The sequence below is a fragment of the Ambystoma mexicanum genome, chromosome 9 (genome assembly GCF_040938575.1).
Source record: "Ambystoma mexicanum isolate Mex_15411 chromosome 9, UKY_AmexF1_1, whole genome shotgun sequence".
In the NCBI taxonomy this organism is placed as follows: Eukaryota; Metazoa; Chordata; class Amphibia; order Caudata; family Ambystomatidae; genus Ambystoma; species Ambystoma mexicanum.
In genome coordinates, this window is record NC_090931.1 from 1,091,584,921 (window position 1) to 1,091,611,120 (window position 26,200).

Genomic DNA, 26,200 nt, shown 5'->3' on the forward strand with positions numbered 1-26,200 from the left:
CCCTTGTTATACTGAAAGAATACCCTGGCAAATCTTTTGGGGATGGACCTCCTGAGCAAGTTTAATATGTTGAATATTTTTCAAAAGACGGCATGATATGTGCAAATCCAGGATTCTACCCAGTGGGAGAAGCAGTGTTTTCCCCGGCATATTAGAGTGATAATGCGACCAGGGGGTGGCAGTGCATTCAGCATTATTTCTGTATGGGGTGATGATAGTGTTGAGTTGGGAAAACAGAATAAAAGATTGAACATGGCGTATACCTCTTGATTTTTTATTTCCGCCTGCTGAGTCACAGGAGATAGCGCCAGGTACTATTGTTGCCATTCTGTTAGAAGCAGTGTTTGTCAAGAAGGACAGGGTGGTTCTTTCAGGAACCTATGAGGAAGAAGGCGAATGGCGCACAGTGTTGTGTATCGATCTGACCTAATTGTTAAGAGACATGTCCGATGAGCAATTGTTTGAGAATGCGGAAGACACAGGAGAGATGGACTTTGAGATTAGGGTCTCTTGCCAAGTAATGATAGAGTAAGTGTAAGTGCCATAGACTATGCTCCTCGTTACGAAAACATCACCATATTGAAAGGAGGATTTGGAGAAGGTGCCAGACCACTTGTGGACCAGCAATCCTCATTATGTGGGGTTGTTGAAAAGTATAGGAGCAGTACAGATTAAATTAAAATCAGAAGCAATATTGCCATGAGTTAGGCAGAACCCCATGTCTGTGGAGGCAGACAAAGTGATTTTTGAACCCACTATGGCATTGTTAAAACAAGGCATTGTACAACCATCTGTATCCCCGTGTAATAAGGCCATCTACCCTGGGAAGAAAGCAAAAGTGTCCAGTTTGAGGATGGTCCAGGATTTGCGACCTCTGAACAACATTGTTGAAGAAGAGTTTATGGTGGTACACATTCTCTGTAACATCCCTACTGCATCGACCCATTTTACAGTAATTGATTTAAGAAATGCCCTTTTCTCTGTCCACTTAGACCTCAATTCCCAGTACCTCATGGCGTTTCCATAATGTGGGCAGTGATCTGAGCACACACGTTTACCCAAAGGGGTCCTGTGAATCCCAAGTGTTTTTAACAAGGTCATTCAAATGGATTTGGGAAACTTCCAAGTGTCCAATACTGTAATTCAGTACGTGGATGATTTGTTGGTCTGTAGTGCTTCAGAGGAGCAGTGTCGAGGAGACGCAAACAAGCTCCTCACCCTGCTTGCGGAGAAGGGGTACAAAGTGGACAAAGATACATTGCAGTATTGCCAGACAGAGATAGTATATTTGGGTCAGTTAATATCATCTGCAGGGAGAAAGGTGATGGCTATGAGAGCCACCGCAGTTTAGGATACGCCTCAGCCACTTGCTGTAAAACAGATGCAGTAGTTTCTGGGTCTCTGTAACTATTGTAGGAACTGGATTTTTGACTACTCTAGAAGCACAGAAGTAGAAGGGTCTGATAAAATGGTCAGAGGAAATGAGAACATGTTTTCAGGAACTCAAGACTGAGATCAGTCATGCTCCAGTTTTGGTAACCCTGAATTGCCAGAAACCTACTTTTCACATTGTAAGGTAGGCATGGTATCAAAGTAAGACAAGCACAAGTGATCACAGTTCAAGGGTGTTTATTAAACTGTAAAATGGGTGAGATAAACACCTAATCTAGACCTAAATCTAAAATGGGAGCAAGCTACCACCATCAAATAATAATAATACGATCCAAGTGGAGTCTAGTCAAATAAAAAGGGCCTATACAAAAAAAATCTTTTGCCAAGCCTTACCACTATGCTACAAAAATAGTTCAGGATAATGGCCATCAACAAGTTGTTGTTCAGCAAATTTGTATCCCGCGAGGAAGGGATCGTGGCAGAATATTTTTGGGATTACTTGGTTTCTGGATTTAATGCAGCTTTAACAGCCTCGATAGTTCGGGTTTTAAAAATTGCAAAAATAATGGAATATTGGTTTTATGGAGCAGTAATTGCAAAATATTGACATTTTAGGTTATTTATTTAAATTAATGTATTTAGTGAAGAAAAGTGTATTTTGTTTTTGTCCCTGATTTTTTCTTAGTAGATTATTTGTTTTTCCTGTTTTGTAGTTACTTTTTTCTTTTTCTGTTGCTGTATGTCATTCTTGGTTTCTTTTTTGTAAAGGTTCATGTTAGAACCATATACAAATTAAAAAACAAGTGCAGGATAATGTTCACAAGGAAAGAAAGAAGTGTTCAAAAAATGATAAGTCAGGATGTTATGGCCAGGGTCTCCTTTCCCCACGTTTTTGGCACAGGAAAGGCGGGACTTGTAAGCACAGCACACTCCTGGAGTTCTCCAGTACAAGGTTACAGTTGCTTTTCTCAATTTCAGGACCTCCTGTGTCCAAGTATCTTTCATGTAAAGTCTCTGGCTTCAGAGGGTCTGATTTATCATAAACAACAAAACAAAGGTTCCTTCGATTTATCTTCATGTCTGGCGATTACTCTTTACCCTTGGATCTCCCTCATGCGGGCTCCAATTATTCACTCAATGTTAGCCTCCCTCAGTCAGGCTCAGACCAACCACTCAATGTGGACACCCCTCAGCTGGGTTCATGTTTGTCACCACAATGCAGTTCACTTAGCTTTCCCACAATATGGGATTCACTTCCCTTAGCTTTTCACTTGATGACCCTCAGTCGAGTTCACTACCACCCTTCAATCACAATCTCTTCATTTATAATATTCAAAAGTCTCAATGTAATTTTAAACAACCATCTGATTTAGTCAGGTCCCCCTCATCTGGGCTCAGACCTTTCTTCATCGGTCTTCTAAAGTACTTGCCAGTTCAAACCAAGACTTCCGAGGGGTGATCGCGTCTCGCTGGTTTACTCGGTTATTTTCTGGTAAGTGCGTGCTTCAAAATATCACAGTTCACATGGCATGCTCCTCAAATGGGCTCAAACGCTAGTTTTACACTTCCCTTAGTTGGATTCACACTTTCATATTCCTCAAATACGTCTGCAATGTGCCAAGGACTATTGATTGTACAAAGGTTTTGGCTTGACCCTTAAATGACCACCTTGACACCTCACACTAGCCTCCCCTAGGGCCTATTGGTTCTTTTAGTTTCAACAACAACAAAAGACTTTCAACTGTACAAGGGTTTTGGCTTGACCCTCGTATGACCACTTCGATTTCTCAGTTCAACACATTCTCCTTGTTTCTGGAGTGGAGCACCCACGTGGCGCTGGACCACTCTATCTGATACCTATTTTGCTCACAAAAAACCTTTGGGCTTTATTTTTCTTTTTTCACACAATGTTGCTCTTCACAACTTTGAGCCCAACACAGTCTGATTTATAATCAGTTCTTTCCAAATCACTGGCTGGGGCCTCCTGCCTCTGGAGTCAAGGACGGTACCACAATGGCAACTGCTTCTCCCTGCCCTGGCTACCAGTGTGGGAGGGGTTCACTGTACCGTTGACATCATTCGCACCATTCGCCAGCTGCAATGGCAATTTCTGGGCAATGGCACTTTCCTCCTCGTTGTCCTTTCAGGTCTCACCACATTTCTCCTCTGCTTGAACTGCTGTCCTGGAATAGCTGCTTCCTCATTTGAATGGCCTTGCTCAGAGTGTGCTTTTGTGCTCTGCTTTTTATCCCTATGGAGAAAGGGAAGGGAAGTCAGGTGTGTGCAATTCGACTCTGCCTGACCCTTGAGTTGGGACATGTCAGGTATACAGCTCTGGTGTCAGTCCATTGTCTTTCATGGTAATTGGTTCATGAGGAAGTGTTCATGTCAATAAAGGGCGGGGGTTGAGTTTCTAAATATCCTATGGGATAGGATGGGGAAAAGGTGCCATAAGGAAGGGGGTGCCGTATCTCACCCTTTGGGGTCCCACTTCCACTCCCTGGTGACCCCTTACCCAGGTGATCCTCCTGCACTGGTCCACCCCCAGGAAATTGTTCCAATAGTGATGGCCATGTCCTAGCCACCTGGACGACAGAAACCCAGGGACAAGCGAGACACCTTCCGTTTTCTCACAACATACAGATGGAAAGGTAATGACAGCAGTCCTAGCTCAAAAACATCATTAGGTTACAAGCCCTTGGTTTACTACAGCAGGCCTTTGGATGATTCAGTTATGCAAGGTCAGTTCCCATTTGAACAAGCTCTTGCAGCAGCAGCTTTTGCGATACAAAAGTCTTCAACCATTACTATAGGCTTCCCAGTGTCGCTCTATGTGGCACATGATGCTTTGGCTATCTTGGAGAAGTCTAAGTCCACTTTGACAACCCATTTATTATCAGGGTACAGCATTATTTTTCTCAAATGCTTCTATTCATCCGGTAAGGTGTCACCTAGTCAACTCGGCAACATTCTTAGCTGAACCAGTGAAACCTGACGACATTGTCCAGGACTGTAAAACTTAAGAGGGAGAAGAATAAGAGAGGACGAATGTTAAGGAGGATGCCTTGGTAGAAGACGAGGTATTCTTTGTTGACGGGTCATCAATAATTGATCAGGGCACTGGTGAGAGGCACACAGGGGTGGCTGTTGTAGCTCTTGTGGATGGGGAACACCAGGTTGCAGTGGAGAAACAACTGCCTCCCCATTACTCTGCACAAGCCGCAGAACTAGTGACACTCATTGAGGCGCTAGAGATGAGTAAGCGGAAGGAAGTCACTATCTACTCTGTGTATGTCACCTCCACAATATATTCTGGGTTATCTAGATGGAAGGGTTTAAACAATCTGATGGGACCCCAGTCCAGCATGCTGCACTGCTATCCTGACTAAATGAATCACTAACATTGGCCTTAGAGGTAGGAATAGTGAAGTGTGCGGCACATACTAATAGATCTGATTTAATAGTGCTTGGTAATGATGCCATAGACAGAGCAGCAAAGGAAGCAGCATATTTGCCCTTTTCAGAACCTCCAAAAATGGAAAGGGTGTCCCAACAGGTACAATTGCCAGCCCCATATACTGCAGTGCATTTGCTTCAAATAGCAGAAATGCAGGGAAAGGCACCTCAAGAGGAGAAGGAGCTTTGGTCAAAAAGGGGATGCATGATTTCCCCTACAGACTTGTGGAGCCAGGAGTTGATGGGCGAAGGTAGTAATGCCCGTAGAACTGCTTGTGGCTCTAGAGCAACTACATTACCCATCACATTTGTCCTGACAACAAACCGCAACAGAACTCCAGGAGTAGTTCATACCAAACATTCACAAACAGGTAAGTAGGTTCGTAGGGAATTGTATAGTTTGTAAATAATTCAATCCCTGCAACACCATGAAAGCAGTGAGAGGGGTAATTCCCCAGCCTTCACTTCCTTTCAGAGAACTGCACATTGACTTTGTTGATATGATACAGAAGTGTAATAATTTCAGGTATTTGGTTGTCATTTTATGTTCATTTTCCAGATGGCTTGAGGTTGATCCCTGCATGCACCCTGATACAAAATTGGCAGCTACATTTCTAGTGAAGGAGGTATTTCTAAGGTGGGGAACATGTGAGGTCCTGAGATCAGATAATGGGACCCATTTCTTTAATGCATTATTTGCTGAGATGACATCCCTTCTGGGGATCAAGCACATTTTGTGCTTGGTGTATCACCCACAAGCCAATGAGATAGTGGAAATGCTTCATGGTTTCCTTAAAATGCAGTTGTCTAAATGATGTAGAGAATTGCGAAAAGGTTTGTTGTACTGTCTTCGGTTGGCCCTGTATTACTTACGAAATAAGTCAGGGAAAGATCACCACCTCAGTCCTCATGAGGTGGCATGGGATGAGGTTGCACCTCCAAGTAGCCTGCTTACAGTCAGTATCAGTCAGTATCATATATTTTAGATAATAGTTGGGTTACATAGTCTGGGTGATGATTTTATTATTATTACTAATATTATTATTTTTATTAAGGTATTTATTGAGCGTGGACCTAGTAACGCAGCAACAGAGCACTTTACAATCATATGGAGAAGAAGAACACAGTGAGGGACGCAGCGAAAAAGGGAGTGGGAGCTAATAGGCGAGGGAAAGGACAGGCAATTTGCCGCAAGGGATCTACAAGCAGCCAGGGGAGGAGACAGTGCGGAGCAGATCACTGGGTCTTGGTACAGGGCAGAGTGGAGGGCATGTGCACCTATGTTTTACAGAGGAGCCATTACTTGAAGAGTGCGTTCTTGAGTTCTTTCCTGAACTGTAGCCATGATGGGGTGAGTCTGATGTTTGACAGAAGGAAGTTCCAGAGTTTTGGAGCATAGATAGAGAAGGTTGGTCTTCTTGTTCTTTTCTTCCTGCAGCGTCGGAGTTCAAGTCTGAACATTTCCTTAATTGTTTAGGATCGCAGTCCTCCAGGGATGCTGAGTTTCTTAGGTAGGTAGCTTGGGAACTTCAGGATGACAGCCTTGTGGATGATGCAACAGGATTTTAAGATGAAATGTGCTTGTTGCGGGAGCCAGTGCTGTTAGAGGATATTTGTGGGTTATGTGGTTGAATTCCCAGAGTCCTTTGATGAGTCATGCTGCAGTATGCAGGACTCATCTCAGGGGTGCCAGGGAAGTTGCTGGAAGGCCTTTAAAAAGGGCACTTGTGATAAGGCACCATGAGTAACATAAGTTCCGGTGCTTGAAGGTTGTTCAAATTACAACAAACATGAAACACGTGTTTGTAGGTACATGTCTGGTAACCTTTCGCAGAGCCATGAGAAGGAGACTCAAGGTTGTCTGGTAATATCTAAATATGTTCTGGGGCAGAGGTTAGAGTAAACACATGGTAGAATGAGGAATTTGAGCCATGGGCGGGAGGGAACAGTATTTGGTTAATGTGTGTAGAAATATATTTTTCAGATCATGGAGCCACTTCTTCATATTAGTTTTGACCTCTTGTGGCGGTATACTTTTTTTAGGGTTTCTATGTGTTTAAGGTCATGCTTGCATAATAGAGTAATGTAAATGAGCTAAAATACTATGACAGGTCAGTTATTTTAAGAGAAAGCAAATATCAGGTAATTGCTGTGGCTTGTGCCTTATTACATCTTGAGAAGGTGAGAATTGCCTGTGTGCGCTGCTAAAATTCTTCTGAGCGGCACCCAGAAGGAAACTGGGCAAGCGCACATGCGCACAGCTTAGAGGGAACATTGGTCCTAAGCTGTCTCTATTTATGTGTTTCATAAAGGGGTGGGTTCGCGGCCATTTTGCAGATTCTGGTGCCAACAGCACACAGGGATGTCGCAGGGCAGAGCCTAGTGGGTTAAAACATCCCACACTGACACCTGGGGAAGAGAAGTCCAAAAAAGAAAAGTGTGCCCTAATGAGATGCAGTTCATTCCAGTGAAAGGGGCAAGGGCACACAGAGATCGAGAATTGTTATTCAGACTGCAATACAAAAGAATGCATTTAAAAATGTGTATGAGAATGTCGATCTATTTCACTCTTGATTTCTGTGGAGTATGTTCTCAATAGTAGGAATGTAAATGGGTCTGATTTAACAAGTACTTTGGATACGGCAGAAACATTATTAAGAGCACAACAGGACCTTGAAATAGATTTTGTAAATAATGATGATGATGTAAATTTAGAAACAGTGAATGATGCCCACGTTTTGCATCATATAATTTGTGGTATCATTATATGAAAAGGGTGGGGAGAGAGGGAGCAACAGAGTTGTGTTATATTTGCTCTCTTATTCCCCATGCTTCTGGTGTCCGTAGATAATTTATTCCCAGTGAGGTAGAGGTAGCAGAGGCATGGTGTCTAGTGTATGTAGCCTTGTGCAGGTTCTGAGGGCAGTTTCAGGGGCAATCTGTAGCAGCTTCTACCCTTCCAGTCAAAGAAAAATGTTTACCATCAGAGGGGGAAAAACAGAAGTATGGCCATTGCATGCAAAGAGTACAGTTCAATCTTAAACGACTAATTATCATGAACAATAAATGGGAGCAAGGGGTGAAGAGCTGCAGAGCAGGAGGATTGGTGGGACTTCCTGAAGAAGGGGTGGCACAAATAAACCAAGTAAGTGGAAGTGTATGGAAAAGGTATGTGAACTTTTTGACATGGCTCACGGAGCCAGAGTAACCTGTTAAGATCCAGTTACTTACATATTTTTCTCTATGTTTTAAGGGTGATGGCATGGTGTCTGTAGACCTGAATTGTAACTGCAGCATCACACTTCGCAACACTGATTTGGCGGAGGTACTGCAGCAGTTCTCGACTTATGCTGGTCCTGTCGACCCTTCTCCTACAAGCTGTTACCCCTGGCCTGGCGAGGCACTTGCAGTCGCACAACCCTGCATGTGCCCATCCTTGTGGTTCCCCAGAGCCACCTGAGATTCACAAATTCAAAATCTGAGTCTAGATTTGTGCCCCCTTTGTCCCCATACCTCTTGAATACCTTGTTCCATCAGAAATGGACAATTCAGGAACTTGACAGACCATCTCAATGTAGAAACTGACCCCTTGAAACGATCGAGAAATTCAAACTACATCTCATCAGCATCCACTGAGGCTCTTATGAACATTCCTGAACAATTTCGACTATTTAGCCAGACAGAAATATTTTTTACTTCCCTATTGGCCCCTTGCATACAACCTTTAGCAAACTCGAAGTGGTAACAAATTGGTCGCTATGAATTATTATTATTTATGAATTCCTCTGAATCAGCATTTAGTGCAATTAAGGGAGAACTCAAGGCCTTAAGGCTTGTACTGTTGCAGAATCGGTATATTCTCAACCTCCTAACAGCTATGTAGGGCTGGGTTTTCTAGAAGATCTGGAGTACATGCTGCACATATGTACCTCCCAATGATTTGAACAATGGAACTCTGGCCAGAACGATTGCAGCATTGCACAACCTGAGGGGCACCATGAAAAGGGAGGTGGGAATTGCTGATTACTCTTTTTTGGACTCTGTTTTGTCTTTTTTAATTATCTTTTGTTCCTGTCAACTATGTCTATGGTGCGGGTCTGCCCAAATACCTAGAGCCGCTGCTATGATGGTCATGACTCCGTCTAAGGCTACTGCCATTGCATCTTACATGGGTACTCAGACTGATTCTGAAATAAATACAGGAGTAGTCTTGTGTCCTCCACCAGGTTGGGGTGAATATGTAGAACAACGGATAGTCCAGCGGAGGAACATGGGTGCGAGGGGAATAGACTGAGAGATGGCTGTAAGGTTTTATTCCCCCGAGAAGGTGAGATTGATGAGCTGGAAAATGGTTTGTAGTTAATGTATTAACTAGAGGGGGAAAGTTGGGGTAGTTGATAAGGGTCCCATGGGTAAAACCAAGTTTCAATTGCACGTGCCATATTGGTGGCTGGGGTCACAGAGATGTTCACATAATGAGGAAATTAGGCATGAATCCAGTGTATCTAATGGGAATTAGATATGTGTTATTTTTAGTGTTGTTTGTATTTTAGTTGATACATTTTTAATTGCATGTGCGCAGCAAGATAAATGTCAAAACTGCTGATACAATATACAGGCATTATAGGTGTGTCAGGCCACATAGCACTTAACAACCAGGCATCAAGGAGCTCTACAAGTGCATACGAAGTAGGAGATTTGCAATGGGAAAATCAGTGTGAGGGGATGCAGTAGTACTTAACATACATGTATAGCTAAACATACAAGGGGTCTCTAGGGAAATAGGTTTTGTGCAGCATGAATATACAGATCTGTTTTGCCACAGAGTTCTTAGATAAGTTAGGAATTGTGCTGGTTGAAAACCTGGGTTGGGCAATTGATCCCTGTGCGACTGAGAAATTAGTTTTACACGGTTGGGGAAAGATAGCAGCAGCTGCTATGAATATCAGATGGTCAGTTTCGGGCAGGCCTAATTTATGGCCTATGTGCATTGTGAAGGGGAGATATAATCTCTGTAAGCATTTAGGAGTCTGTTGTTGAATAACAGTAGGATTCTGGCGATCTGGTAGGGCTGGATTTTAGGCCTGGATGATTAAACCTGATGCAGGTTGCTTGCTGGGAAAGGAGCGCTGATAGATCATGGGTTTTCAATAGAGTTGTCAAGGTGTGGGCTGTGACCATGTGGGCTGGAATAGTAAGTTGCATAGTTTAGAATGAAATGTGGACACCAACATGTTTGGGCGATAAAACCAGCAACAATAGATGAAAAGGAAATATGTTTATTCTCCTATGCTTCACATCAGTGGTATTTCCATAGAATAGCGGTGTGTGTCACAAGTAGCGGTAAAGGTTTCCAACCAGATGGAACCTGTGATATGATATGATGTATCATTTATAACACGTCTGTGCACAAGTGTTTCTAGGCACGACAAGACAAGGAGGGGGAAACAAGGGAGGACAAAATAACAAGCTTACTAGGCCGTGTGTCATTCAGATCGCATCAGTGTGGGGAAGAGGGAAGGGGAGAAGTGCCAGGTGGGAGGGAAAGGGAGAAGTGCAGTTATATCACAAGTGCAGTCAGCGGGTGACTCATACGTTTAAAGACAGGGGACTGTAGGGTTGCAGTTACATACCTTTAAGTGCTGGGGCGCCCAGAGGCAGTGCGAGGGCAACTGGACATGCAGGATCCTGGTCCAAGTTCAGAGGGTGACCAGTGCGTCAGGTGCATCAGCAGGGTAGAGGAAGAGAGAATGCAGTGGCGAAAACAAAGGTCTTGAGTTGCTTCCGGAACCAGAGGTGGTTCTGCTCATGTTTGAGAGAGGCAGGGAGGCTTTTCCAGTTGGAGGCCCCAGCCGAGGAATAGATTTGCCCCAATGCTCTGCTTGGAGAAGCGTATGACCCTCAGAGAGTTGGAGGTAGATGAGTGCAGAGCTTGAGAAGGATGATGTTTTGGACAAGAAAGTTGGAGGTAGACTGGTCCCAAGCCCCTGAAAGCCTTGTGGACAATGCAGAATGTCTTGAAGTTTATTCTTCCAGCCACAGGGAGCCAGTGAAGAGATTGCAGAGCTGGAGAGATAAGATCCCTGGGCTTGAGGCCAAGGACAATTCTCACAGTCCTGCTCTGGATAAGTTGTAAAGGTTGAAGAGGAGAGGCCAGAATATTTAGAAAGAGGCTGTTGCAATAGTCCAGCCTAGAGAGGACCAGAGCTCTGGAAACAAAGTGAGAAAAGTAAGAATACTTCTGAGGAGGTGCAGCTGATAGTTTGACTTCTTAGAGATGTCAGAGATGTGAGGAGAGAAGGAGAAGGTGGAGTTGAAGATGACACCAAGGTTCTTAGCCTCAGAGGAAGGAGCAGGAAGAGGGCCCAAAGTGGTCTACCAGAGAGAGAGAGGAAAGGTGGGAGCGGGTGTCCCAATGAGGAGGATCTCAGTCTTACTGGCATTAAGGTAGAGATCATTGGTGGCACACCATTCCTGAATTGCGGCCAGACCATCAGAGATGAGAGAATAAGCAGAGGTGGCTGAGCAGAGTCTGAAAGAGAGCTGAGTGTCATCCGCATAACATTGGAAATTGAGCAGAAAGTGGCAATGCGCTGGACAAGAGGTGGCAGGTAGAGTTTGAAGAGCCAGGGAGAGAGGTTAGACCCCTGGGGAACACCAGAATTAGAGAGAGGGATAGAAGAGAGGTAAGACCCCAATTGGACTTAAGAGTATCGGTCAGTGAGAAAGGAGGTGAACCAGCAGAGGGCCTGATCAGTAATACCAAGGTTGTCTTGGAGTCAATTGAGCAAGATGGCATTGTTGACCATGTCAAAAGCAGAGGATAGATCAAGGAGCATGAGGACAGAATGAAGATTAGAGTCAAGAATGGAGAGCAAGTCTTCACAGGTGTTCAGGAGAGAAGTTTCCGTGCTTCTGGAAGCTCTGAAGCCAGACTGGCGGTCATGAAGGCAACCAACAGATTCAGTATGTAGATTAATCTGGGAGATGGCAAGCTTCTCCAAGAGTTTGCCCAGAAAAGGAGTGATGGAGATCGGGTGATAGTTTGCAGGAAAGGAGGGATCGGCCAAGGGCCTTTTTCGAAGGGGGTGCACAAGAGAATGCTTAAGGGGGGAGTTCCAATGTGTGATTCTGGAAATGCATCAGAGGGACAGAGCCTCTGTATCCTTGTCCTTCACTGCCTTTTAGGCAAATCACCCACACTTATTGTTATTTGGATACATCTGCTTACATTGGAAACCTCTGTTTTTGGACACGCAGGAAAAATCAGCAAGGCTCCTCTTTGGGGAAAGCACAGGTCTGGTCAAAGGCTTCTGTCTGTCAAAAATAGTCACTGACATCCATCCCTCATATGACTCCCCTTAATACAGGGCCCAGCCAGCTTTGGCTTTCCTGGTTTCTGTCTCCCATGCAAGATGAATACTTCATTGATTTCAATGCCTCTCCACTCAAGTATGGTCAGGCAGCTATCTCAGGATTCACCCAGGTGGAGTTTGAGCAATTCTTCTTCAAGATGTTCAGCAGCTCTCCCTCCAAGATGGTTTTAGGCAGGATTTTCCGGTGTCTGTCTATCCCTAGAGCAAGGGTATTTTAATGTATAAGTCCCTCCCACAAAATATTAAAATCAGGGTTGTCAACTTATTAGCCTTGAGTTTTCATTGGACCTCTGCAGTTCTCTCCTACCCCCAAAGTGCAACCCCTCTCTGCCTATAGGCCCTTGGAGTTCTATGATTGAAGGAAAAAATTGAGGAGGTACACACTTTTTGTCGTTTACAATTACATTTTTTACATGACAGCTTTTTCACTCAAAAAGTCCCTACATGGCAAAATGTTGCAATTTACCAATAAATGCGATAGTACATAGATATTAATGTTCCTCTAATCATGGCAGATAGGTGGAACTGAATTTTGTGTTGGCAAGTTATTGCACATACAAGCTATGGTTGGTCACCCTTTATGCAAAAACTAACATAGATGGGAGTGTGAAACATTCGACCTAGATATCTAATTTAATAAGTCATCAGTCTCCCAACTTTCAAATTCAGGACATTTCCAGGGAAGCTAGAAACACCTTTGACATTGTAACTAAACTTATCCAAATCACATTTAAATGATAGTAGCATTAACACCACCACCTCGAAAACAGCTTTAAAATGAGACCTGTCACAACCCTCTAAGTATCACGGTTCAAATAATACTGAATACATTTCCATTTGTAATGCAAGTCAATGGGCCTCATTATGAGTTTGCAGGTCCAGTAACAAGGATACCGGTATGCTTGCCGGTACCGTTGTTACCGGGCCTGCAAACTACGAGGTCTGCTCATGGGTGCCTTTTCACCCGCCAGGTCTGACGTGCTGTGCAGACCAGCACCAGCGAGCAGACCATGTCTAATGTACCGGCACAATTCACGAATGGTGCCAGTGCATCCAGCCTCCCCATTCCCATTGAGTCCAATGGAACTCAAATGGGAATAGGGAGTAATTTTTTCCGGCGCCCAGGAATGGGCAATTTGCGGGTCTGGCGGGCCATAATGCCCCAGTAATTGCCCATTCGCGGGCACTGGAAAAAAAATGATACCGACGGCAGCCTCCGCTGGTCTCATAATGAGGCCCAATGACCACATAATTAACATATACAATATGAAGTTTAATTTCGTCCATTTCCGTAAAACTACATGGTCCAGCGAATCTCAGGGCTCAATGTTGATTTAGCCTGAAATAAACTAATCAGTCACTCTTGTGAAGTCAAAAGCTGAACTAAGGGATACTGCAGAGATTGTATATCTGTCACTAAATAGACGTCATGAGGCCATGCTGGCATTTGTCATGTTGTCCTTGTAATCTTGAGTTGACCACAATTCAGAATTAACAGTTTGTATTTATAAGCACTGCATCCATCCAGGCTGGCTCTCTGGTCAATCAGCCCATTGTAAATACCTGGTATGCTTGAGCTGAGGTCACACATAGATCTGCCTTCTAGATAAGGAGCCAAACAGACCTGCAATGGGGAAAGTCACTTGCGAATTCGGCCCAGCACCTAGGGGCATATCTGGTTTGGGCTGAGAAGAGATATACATGTTGCATCTGTCAACAAAATGGCCTTTTCAATTTGTTACATCTGTTTTTTCCAGTGCAGCATTTTATGTATTTTAATGACTTGCATTTTGCTATCATTGTTCAATGCACTTCTGAATCAGCCAATTTGTCTGGCCTTCCACAGCATTGGTTTTTGAATGGGATACCAGAAAATGAAACTGTGCTGTTAATTTTGTCATTTACCATGAGCATTTTTACCCTTAGCAAAATGTTTAACGCCATGTATTTGTGATTATAGCTGCGAAATGCACATGCCTTCCCATTCAACAAGATAACTGTTTCTGTGTTGCTGGATTTTCAGGGTGCATAGCATTGTAATGTGTGACAGTTTCAATGACAAATGCCACAGTTTTTCTCTTACCCAACAATGTGGCTTTTCCATCTTCACATATTCCTTGTTTCAACTGCAAAAATAGCTGTATTTGGATTTGCTAGGCACATTTAGCAGTATTGAAGTTGTAAGGCAAGTTTTACATTCATCAGTGTTTTTATATTCACCAGTGTTCCTTACCATAATAATAATGTATTTCAAATTAGAGGCCAAACCTGGTATTTACTTTTGTCATGCTGGGGCTGTAATTAAACCCCACAAATGTCAGCAGCTCAGTCACAACTTATGCCTGTGCTTTGCTTTATACAGAATGTGGATGTCCTTAACACACAGACTGCAATCTGTCCCTATTAAGGAATCTACAATATGTCCTAAATAAGAGAATGTTCTGCTGGTCCTTAATGTAGAGACTGCTACCTGGTCCTAATTACAATACTGTTCCACATGCACTTGATGCAGATTCTGTGCCACTTATCCTCAGCACAAATTATACTATGTGATCTTAAATGCACAATATTCAATTTGTCTGTAATATAGAGACTTTTTTTGCTGGCCTTATGTTTCTGTGGGTTTAGACGTGCAGTGTTGTTGTTTGAGAGATGAATGCACTTTATCTGCCTGATTGTAAGGCATTTTAGTATTTTGGGGATAATGCATGCACTTTACTACTATTTTAAAAAACTTGCAAGTTGCATTTAATTTATATGACGTGTGGGAGACTCACTTTTGAAGGTCTTAAAGGTATAGATCGGAGAAATCTGAGGGCTAGTGGAAGCCAGTGGAAGTCACCCACCAATCCATTCAACTATTGGAGGTGGTAGAGGGGGCTCATCTAGAGCTCACCCAAGCACTGCCATTGACATGAAATCAACTACCAGATCCAAGAAATTGCCTGATTTTCACTCCAAAATGTGGTATGTGGGCATTAGGGAAAAAATCCCAGTAAGCAGAGTCAAGGCCCAGAATTCTGCAGAAGGCAAATCTCATGGGAATGTTATGAGGTACTCAGTACAAAGAGGGAGCCTGTTGCTTTCCATGGACTCATTCATAAACTCCAAGGAAAGGCAATGGAGACCCCAGAGTGGAATGTGGAAAACGGGTGCTTGCAAACCAAAAGAGAAGAACAATCTGCATGAGGACTAAAGCTAGCACACAAATACAGTTACCAGTGGAGCAGGAGTGCAGGTTAGCTAATCCACCAGGTTGGACCTGCCTGACCTAAAAATTCCAGCCTGCTCTGTTGAGTCCATGGCCTGCTGCCTGACCTAAAGATGCCATACTGGGCTGTTCACCCTTGGCCTACACGTATATAATTAATAAAAACAGGAGAAAACATGAGCTGATAGAAAATGTCAAAAACATAATTCCAGTGAAAGGAAGAGGTGTAACATCTGAAAGGGAAATGGACACAGGGAATGGTAACCAAAACCAGAAACTAGAATTAAGGAACACAAAGGGCCTGGTCAACCCCTGCCATTGTTGAGGCAAATCAAGCTTATGCTACAGTGTAAAAGAGGTACACTCAACTAATCTTTGATCCACTACAGATATGCTGTTGGCAGCTTCAGTTTGGTTTATACTGTTCACTGAATTTAGGAGTGTTTTTCGGTTGGTAGCCTTCATGTGCTGTTGTGCGAAGGTATGTGTGGTTTGTTTTGTTGTTGCAGTGTGGTGAAGTGTGTGCGGTTTGTTGTGCTTTAGAGGTAATGTTGTGTTTACTTCAGAGTTTTAGAGGTGTCCGCAGAGGGTGAGTTTCTTTTATTAGTAGGGTTGGTTAGAGGCATTACTACCTAGATGGGGCTCATGCTGAGATCCACAAATCCATCTAGATGTGATGCATGCTAATCTCTACAATTTTGTCTACATGTGACTCAAGGCTACTCTTCAGAATTCTCTCTGGATGTGATGCAAGCTAATATTCACAATTCTGTCTAGATGTGACATTGGCTAATTTTCACAGTTCTGTCTAGATGTGACGCTAGCTAATATTCACAATTCTGTCTATATGTGACAGGCAAATTAATATTCACTATTGTGTCTGGATGTGATGCAAGCTAATATTTACAACTCTATCTAGATGTGATGCAAGTTAATATTCACAATTCTGTCTAGACGTGACACCGGCTAATTTTCACAGTTCTGTCTAGATGTGACGCTAGCTAATATTCACAATTTCTGTTATATGTGACACCGGCTAATCTTCACAATTCTATCTGGATGTGAAGCAAGCTAATATTCACTGTTCTGTCTAGATATGATGCAAGCTACTATTCACAATTCCGTCTAGATGTGACACAGGCTAATATTCACAATTCTGTCTGGATGTGACGCAAGCTAATCTTGATAATCTGTCTAGATGTGACGCCAGCTAATTGTCACCGTTCTGTCTAGATGTGATGCAAGCAAATATTTACAATTCTTTCTGGATGTGACGCAGGCTAATATTCAAATTTCTGTCTAGATGTGACGCAAGCTGATATTCACAATATTACCCAATACATAACTCCTCAAAATGTAAACTGTGGCTGACTAACCCAATTGGCTTGATGCAAAGTAGGGCAGTCTTACACATTGAGGCTAGAATCCGAAGGCTACCTTATACAAGTGGGGTAAATGCTGACTATGGCTGATAAGCAACAACTGTTTGAAATGAACAGCCCTGTTCTTCCAATAAATACAAATACCAATTGAGCCATTGTTGGATGAGTTGTTGTTTAGCAAGGGAACTAATGTCGACAAATTCGATATCGGAAGGGTTATATTTGAGGTAGGCAGTCAGCATTCAGGACTGGAGGATGGTTAGGTCATGGCAGAGACAACTGTTGTCCTATGGGCTTTTATAAATCTGAATATAGTACGCATATTGGGGAATGGCTATATCGGGATCCTTGAGGAGTGTGCCCAGAGGATCCATGTAAAGGTTAAAAAGGATTGTAGACGGGCTGGACCCTTGGGGATTGACTCTGCAGGAGACTGGGCGTCGGTTAGAATGCCACGCGTTCATTATGTTCAATGATTATATTATTCAATTAATAAATATATACATACACAATTATGAGAAATAAAGTTAAATAGACTTTGGCTGAAATAAAACGTGCTAACAGCTATGTTATCTTTTAAAGAATAATTTAAGATGCAAAATACACACCTCACGCCTGATGACTATTTTTTCAATCGTGATCATTTAGAACCGTGGGAGGGGATGCAGAAGCGATGTTTTAAAGATTGGAGGGGTGGGCTGTTCTCTCAAGAATCTGTCATTCAGAAATGCGTCACACTTGCAATATCCTTTACAAGAATGGTTCCTAAATGAAGGTGCAGATATCCATTTTTCATCTGTCAGCCTTTCATCCCATGTTGGTCATATGTGAGGACACAATGGGCAGTATTCCAGCAATCGTATAGCAATGAAATGCAACGCAATGCTGTAGCATCAGAGCCAAATTTACACGAGTGCAACAATTCATTGCATGGGTTGGAGTAAATTTGGTTTCTTAAATGTCCAGTATTTCCCTGTACAAACTGGCACTACTGCAACAGAAAAATGAAACACAATTTAACACAATAATCCTAATTAGCATCACACAACACAGTTTACAAAATCCAAGCCATCGATCGGTTTTTAAAATGTAACAATATATGCACTGGCGGCGCAAATGCCGGTGGAGATTTGAAAGCACCAGTGCAGATTTTATTTTGTTGCTGTAGAGGGAAATACTTTAATAAAATATCAGGTTAGTGGAGGGTGCAGGGTGTCATCACACGCATGCATGTCTCTGGTTCCCTTATTTTAGGAACAGATCATCTTTTACCCACACTGGGGTTGTCATATTTAACAAACCGCTTAACTGAACAAAGGGAATTCTGTAAATAGAATGAATCACAACCGGAAAAACGGATGTCTGTCTCCTTTATCCACGGTTAGAGTTTGCGAAGCACAAACATATACGAAAGCACGCCCAATATTTTTTTTTATAAACAATTTAATGAAATATTGATTTCATTAGAAACATCACCGGACAGGCACACATTACAGGGTGTCATGATTTGAAAACAAATATATATTTCAGGTAAAGTGAGATAAACGAGGGAATGGCACACTTTGTGTTCTAAATTGAAGCAATATATCACCATCGCTCATTACGTTACTTTAAGAATACAGTAAGGGAAATAAATGACCGTTGATTGAATAGTAATTCACTACTAGCTGCATTGACCAGGAAGGCTGTGGGGGCTTTTCTTTTATTTCTATAGTCTCGACCATAGGCCTCTTTTTATTTCTTTTGAGGTGCATGCGGTTGATTGATCTGCACAATAAAGCTACTTTATGGCATATATCTTTAAAATAATTGCATATTGATGATCACGAGACTGTGACACCCGTGAAATTGCCAGCCCTCATTCTCGCGCGGAGAAATGAAGGCACCGCGGTTAATTTTAGACCTGGCTTTGAACGGGTGAACCCTGTCTTCCGTCTGCGTGACACTGCCGCCACAGGTCACTGCCTGGCGCAGCGTAGCGTGAAACAAACAAATAGAAAAAGGCACCTTCTGGCACTTTAAGTTTCTCTGCAATCTGACTACAGCCCCGGCGGTTGCGAGCGATGAAAAGCAGAGCTTGTGGGGGTGGGGGGGAAGAAAAAAAAAATCTTCCTATGGTAGAATCGGCAAAAATGAGAATGATTATCACATGAGCTAGGGAAGGGCAAGACAGGCATCTGAAGCCATCTCAAGACTCAAGAGGGAAGGCGGAGACAAGGGGTCACAGCCATCTCCCCGTATCACCCGCCTGCTCGCCGTGGCCTGATGTATTCAGGTTGTTCTCGCAGGGTGCTTTGGGAAGTTCTAATTAAGGGAAGAAAGAATTTTGACACATGTGAAGCAGAGATCAATATTTAGCTCCATAATCAGCAATTGCTGATGGTTTGACAATGTCACTGTCCGCACTGTAACTATCCATTATTCCCCGGCAGAAGAGAGCCAGGCGAGGCTCGCAGGTTCGCTGCAAACTTCCATGAATCACTGGAAGACGTGCCATGGCCGCTTCTGTTTGTCTTGCTTTGCATCGCCGCTCATCCTTACAAGACCACTGCGCAGCCCCCAGTTTTGTGAAGCCACTGGCGCGCCTCCTCTAAGCGGTTGGAAAAAAGTTCACGGGAAAAACCTAAAAACCTAAAATTGAATAAACACTTGCTTATGTTAAGTGACCTGCATCTAGAACTCTATTATGTATCACTATCTTTAAATGCTGTTATTTATTCCTATCCCCATAGCTGTGTGCCAAGGTCTTCCGCTTGCACTGTACAGGACCTACTAACTTGACCCTCAGCTAGGTGATTGGTGGGGTAAATGACTGCTGATTATAGATATTAATCTCTAGCAATCACTATCTAAATTGCCTTCGAGAGCAGTGAAAGATTTCTTTCATCCTGCAACTTGGAATTTTAATCTGCTAGTTAACACTTTCCAAGTGGCTCATTAAGTCTACATCCATCATAGCGCTTACAGCACTGGCGGTGTGTGGGGCCTAGCTACACCAGGTCTGGGGGGCCCAGGTCTCACCCATCAGTGTTAAGGCTGGATCAGGGCTTGCAGTGTAGGAAGGAGCCAAACATGACACACTGAGCTCTAGCTCAGTAGGGGTCAGAGCCGAACTTAACATGTGACATGTGCCACAGCATGCCACGTCTCCATGGCATGGGTTAGAGCAGGTTTTGTGACATGTTGTGGCACGTGTCACATGTCACATTCAGCTCTTATCCCTTCTCCTCTGGCTTTCTCACGCCACGCCATATACAGGAACCAGAAAGATCTGCCAGGTTCCTGTCTGTGAGCAGAGCAGAGGAACCGGAGGCCTGGAGTGACAATGTAGTCTGAAGCTTCTGCAGGAAACAGGTAAGAAGGCTTGTTTTATTTTTTTTGTATGTGTAATATGTCTATTTTGCATGTGTGAGGTGCGTGTCAGATGTATGTGGCATGGGGAGTGAATGGAGGATGAATGAGTAGGAATGTGACCATGTGTGTTTGAATATTCAGGGTGGGTGGGTGCGTGCCTGTGTGGAGAATGTAGCGTGAGACAATGCGAAAGAAGGTGTATGAGATAGTGATTGGTGGATGAATGGATATGAATGTGATTATGTGGGTGTTTGAATGTTCTGAGTAGGTGGGTCCCTGTGTGAAGAATGCCATGTGAGTGGGTGTGACAGAAGGTATATGGTTGAGTAAATGATGGGGGCATGTTCTGGGTGGGTTGGTGCCTGTGTGGAGAATGCAGTGTAAGTGAATGTGAGAGAATATATTTGAGTGAGTGACTGGTGGGTGAAAGGGGATGAATGTGTGTGTGTGTGTGTGCAATACCCTATGAGGTGAAACAATATTTTGGGAGACCACGCTTAACACAGGGAGATCTCCTCAATCAAGATGACCCACTAGAAACAATTTATTTTTGTTCAGCTAGCCCTGTCTATGACTCAAAAAGAGTAACATAGATCCTTCCCCCTGTACCAACAATGAGCCAAGAACCAGGCCGGGGTATAGAAAGAAAATATATTTATTTAAATTATAGGTTCAATAAATCATGCACTAAATGGTTACAGACGCCACCTCACTGTAACTAAGCTTTGCATATTCTTGTATCTGTTGCACCCTGATACCCTTGGGTCTGGTGCACATTACAAATAATAAAACAAACAAACAAACAAACAAACCTTCTTTGTGGCACAAAACAAAGCTTCAATGCAAACCGTTTTTCCTTTTTTCTCAGTTGCACGGAACATTGGCCAAATAAACATGTCAAAACTCTTGTCCATTGATGTTAAACTTAAATAATATCTTGGTACATTACTTGCGCATACATTCTACTTGATACAGTTTCGATTTGAAACAACTGCAACAGTTTCTGTGTTCAAAAGCAAATTTACATGCAGTGCTTGGTACATTGAGTTTTTCTACGCTGTTAAAAAGGCTAGCAGTTTTAAAATCGCACAGACTTTTGAGAATACTTTTGATTGATAGAACCTTTCTTCTTTCTTCAGTGAAAAGCAATGTGAAATCTGTGTTTATTTATTTATTGAGTATTCATAATGCACCTATACAGCAAGGTATTTCAAGGTGCAACAAGACAAAAGCGGGTGAGACAGGGAATGAAACAAACAATAACAGTTCTACTAGGCCTTGTGCCATTCGGATCGTGCAAGTGCAAGTTCAGGAGAGAGGTGAAGCGACGGTCATGGCGGAAAAAAGGCACATGGGTTAGGCAAGTGCTAAGGGTGACCAGCTGGACAGGTGCCAGGGGAAAGCAGAGTGCAAGGGAAAGAAGGTCTGTGTGCTAAGTGCAAGGGATGGGGCTTGAAGGGCTCAATAGGGTGCAGGCCCAGCCAGGCTAGTGCAAGGGGAGGGAGCCCGGAAGGGCAAGTGCAGGTTGGGGAGGCAGGGGAGACCAAGTGCAGTGGTAGATTGGTCGAGGAGGGCCTGGTGCCCTGTAAGAATCAGAAGGAACCAGGCAGCCAGTCAAAAAAGCGGCAGAGGGGGACATTAGCAGGGGAGGGGGAGAGGGAAGGAGGAAGAGAAAAGAAGCACATTGAGAAGCTTCTGGAACTTAAGGAGATCTGGCAGAAGTCTGAGAGGTGCAGAAAGGCCATTCCAGAGGGAGGCATCTGCGGAGGAGAGACACCTACCACCAGCTCTCTGCTTGGAAAAGCGTCTGATCTGCAGAGAGTTGGAGCTGGAAGACAGAAGTGCTCTAGCAGGGAGGTATTTAGGGACGCAGAGTTGGTTATAGCTGGGTCGCAGGCCCCAGAAAGCCTTGTGGATGATGCAGAGGGTCTTGAACTTGATCCTCACACGAATCTGCAGCCAGTGGAGAGATTTTAGGTCTGGAGAGATGCGTTCCCCCGGCTTGAGGCCAAGGATAAGTCTTGGAGTCCTATTCTGGATTAGTTAAAGGGGGCGAGGGGAGTAATTGGGCAGATTAAGGAAGAGGCTGTTGCAATAGTCCAGCAGTCCAGCCTGGAGAGGACCAGAGCTCTGGAGACATTGAGTTTCTGGGGGAAGGTGAGGAAAGGGAGAATGCCTCTGAGGAGGTGCAACTTAAAGTGGGCCTTCTTGGCAAGGTCTGTCATGTGAGGAGAAAAGGAGTCAGAGATGACACCAAGGTTTTTATGCCCCACAGGAGGGTTAGGGGAGGGGGTACATGGAGGATGGCCAGAGAGTAGGAGGGAAGTAGGGAGCTGGGGTCCCAATGAAAAGGATCTCAGTCTTACTGGTAGTACGGCAGAGATTGTTAGCAGTGCACCATGCCTGAATAGCAGACAGACAGTCAGGAATGAGAGAGGAGGCAGTGGAGGGAAGCTTGTAGGGGAGCTGTGTGTCATCCGCATAACACTGGAAGTTAAGAGAGATGGCAGAGATCAAATGGGCTAGAGGGGCAAGGTAGGGGATAGAGCCGTGAGGGACACCACAAGCGGAGAGTGTGATGGAGGAGAGAAAAGAGCCCAGTTGAACTTTGGAAGGACGGTCAGAGAGGAAGGCAGTCAACCAGTCCAGAGCCAGGTCTGTGATGCCAAGGGTATCACATAGCCGATTATACGGGTGGCATGATTAACCGTATCAAAGGTAGAGGAAAGGTCAAGATGGATGAGAACGCAAGGAGAGTTACAATTGAGATTAGAGAGCAAAATGCTCATGGCGTTCAGGAGTTCAGTTTCCATGCCTCTGGCATCTCTGAAGCCAGACTGGTGGTCGAGGAGACAACCAACAGATTCAGTGTGGTGGATCCACTGGGAGGTGACCGGCTTCTCCAAGAGCTTGCCCAAGAAGGGGGTAATGGAGATTGGGCAGTTGTTAGCCGAACAGGAGGGGGTCGGCAGAAGGCTTTCTGAGGAGAGGGTGCACAAGGGAGTGCTTGAGGCGTAGTGGGAGGACCCAGTGGCAAAACAATGATTGTAGAAATCAGCCAAGGCTGTAGCAAGGGAGGCAATGTTGTCCTTGATAGTTCTGGAGGAACAGGGGAGAACCTGTTTGTATGAGACTTTCATAGAGTGGACCTGTCTAGAGACCTCATCAGGTGATATGGGAGAGAAAGAGGAGAGTAGGAGGGAAGGGGAGTGGAGACGGTGGCCAAGGGGGGCCTGAGAGTGGATGAGTGTGAAGGGAATGGTGTAGAGGAGAGTGATGACAGGATGTCCTGAGTTTTAGTAATGAAGTGAGAGGCCAGTGCAGTGAAGCTGGTCAGGGACGGCAGAGGAGAAATGGAGACTGCAGTAGGATTGGCAAGTACCTTGCAAATTGTGAACAGTTCAGCCATGTTGCTAGTGGCCCCAGAGATGCAGGCTTGGATATAGGCCTTCCTCTTAGAGCGTATGGATAGTCTGTATTGCCATTGGAGCAGGTGGCAGGCAAGCCTGTCAGAGGATGTGCTTAAAGCCGGCCAGTTCTGCTCAGCAGCTCTGCACTTAGGTGTCAAGAGAGACTAGGTCAAAGTCATACCATTTCTACTATCCGGGTCACTTACTCACTCTCAGGAAAGAGTGTGCATGTTTCAATAGAGGATTACACTTGGTTTCATTTAAACCAGCACTTGTCTACCCAGCACCAAAAACCCAGGTTGCAGGTATGTTCAGCACCCCTCTGTTTAAAGGCAAGGTCTGGGGAATGGTGACAATTACTTGAAATTACTATAACTTAACTTACAGCTAGGGAAAAGGGTGGAGATTTCGAACTCCCCCGAGCTAGCCTCCTGCGTCAATATATATTTGAGTTAATTACATTCTTCAGAAAAATATGCTAAGGGTCTACACAGTTTGCCTCCCACCCACTATTAAGGGGAAATATTAGGCAGGCAGATCCCCCACACACTTGGTTTCATTTGGGTTAATCTACTTCAATTGGAAACCTCTGTTTTTGGCACTCAGGAAAGACAACAGCATTTCAGGACCTTCTTTTGGAGATGCACAGAGATCTGGTCAGGGACTTCAGTCAAAAATAGCTACTGTCATGCATCCTTCTGTTCTTTGCTCTCCTTCCAAAAATCCCAGCTTCTTTTGTCTTTCTCAATTTCTGTCTCCCATGCAAGGTTACATCTCCATTCAGTTTTCAATAGTTGCATCCAGATAATATTTAGACAGTTGTGTGAGAATTCACCCAGATGGATTATACTCAAGTCTCCTGGAAGATTTTTAGGCAGCTCTCCCTTTCCCCATAGAGCGAGGGCTTTTTACCCTATAACCCACACCTCCAACTATTAAAATTAGAATGTGCAAGTTTATTGGTTCTGACTTTTCATTGGAGGTTTATCCCCTTTTCCTGCCCCCAAGCCCAACCCTTCTTCTGCCAATAGGCTCTGGGAGTTCTGAAGTTGAATTGATGGGACAGAGGTACACACCTACTAAAGTTACCGTTTAAACTTTTCATATTTTTAAGTCAAAAAGTCACAACATGGCAAAAATTTGCAATTTACAAATAAACATCATAATATCTATATTTGTATATTCCCCTAATCATAATGGATCTATAACAATTATTTCTGTTCCAGCAGTGCATTGCAAGCGCAAACTGTGGTTTTTCGCCCTTTACACAAAAAATGGAATTGTTAGGAATGTGAAATGTACTACCCCAATATCAAATTTAATAAGCCACCAGCTCCCCAACCTTCGTATTAAGAACGTTTTTGGGGAAGCTAGAAACACATTTTAGGCTGTAACTGAAATTCCCAACATCGCACTTAGATACACATAACATCAAAATAACGGCAGCTTTAAAATGACACCAGAATGGACTTGGTGCGACTTATTGTTGCAGAGAAAATCACCAGTTATGATAGTCCATTTAAACTAATGGGCTGCTTCAACTTGTATGCAAATCTTGACTTTTATTTCAGAATTGTCCAGGCCTGTTTGCTGCAATGTTGATTTAGCCTGGAGTTAACTCATTAGCCCTTCTTCCTCCATGGCTAATTATAATTGTATTGCTTCTACCAGAGACCAGGCCCTCATAAAGTTCTTTAATCACTGCCTGAGTGTTCAGCCCAGCAACTGGCTCTTTCTTTTCAAGAATTTAAACCTACAGTCATGCATTTCCTGGGCTGACAAGACATTTACATGTTAAATCTGAAAGAACATAGCCTTTTCAATCTGTGGTATGTATTTTTCAGGTGAAGCTTTTAATTTTAATAAATTGCATCTCACTATAATTGTTCAATGCTCTTCTGAATCAGTGTATTTCCTCTTTCACAAAGCCTTGGTTTGTCAATGGGGCAACTGAAAGTGAAACCTTGCTGTTTATTTTGTCATTCAGAATGTGCATTTTTAATCCAGGCATTCATTACACGCTGCAATATGCACATACCTTTCCATTAAACATGATTTCAGTTTCTGTGTTGAAAAGTACGGCTTAGCCACTCAAAATGAAAGATAGTAACATGGCTTTGAATTTTGCATGCAAGGCCCAGTTTGTACTCTTAATTTTCAGGGTGCACAGTATTTTGATGTGTGACAGTTTCAATGCAAAATGCTGCTTTCTGTCTCTCAACCATCAATGTACTGTGCCTTTCACTTCTGCAATCTGATTTTACTTTTCAGCATACTCCTTGTTTCAACTGCAGTACATGTATTTGAATTCACTGGGCACCTTAGCTGTGTTAAAGTTTGAAGGCTGGCTTGTCATTTTTCCAGTTTCCCTTTTCGCACAGAAGAATGCATTTTGCATTAGAGGCCTAACCTGGCCTTTCAGTTCATATCATTCATGGGCTGTTTTTAAACCACACACAGGCCTTGGATCACTAGAACATTTTTGACACAGGCATGCTTTAACGATATTTTTTGGGCTAAGCCAAGTTCATTTGTGTTATTACGTGGCTAGACTGGCATTTTGGTGCAGCCAGTCTATCCACTGCTTACTGTGGCATGACATTTATTTCTGGCATCTAT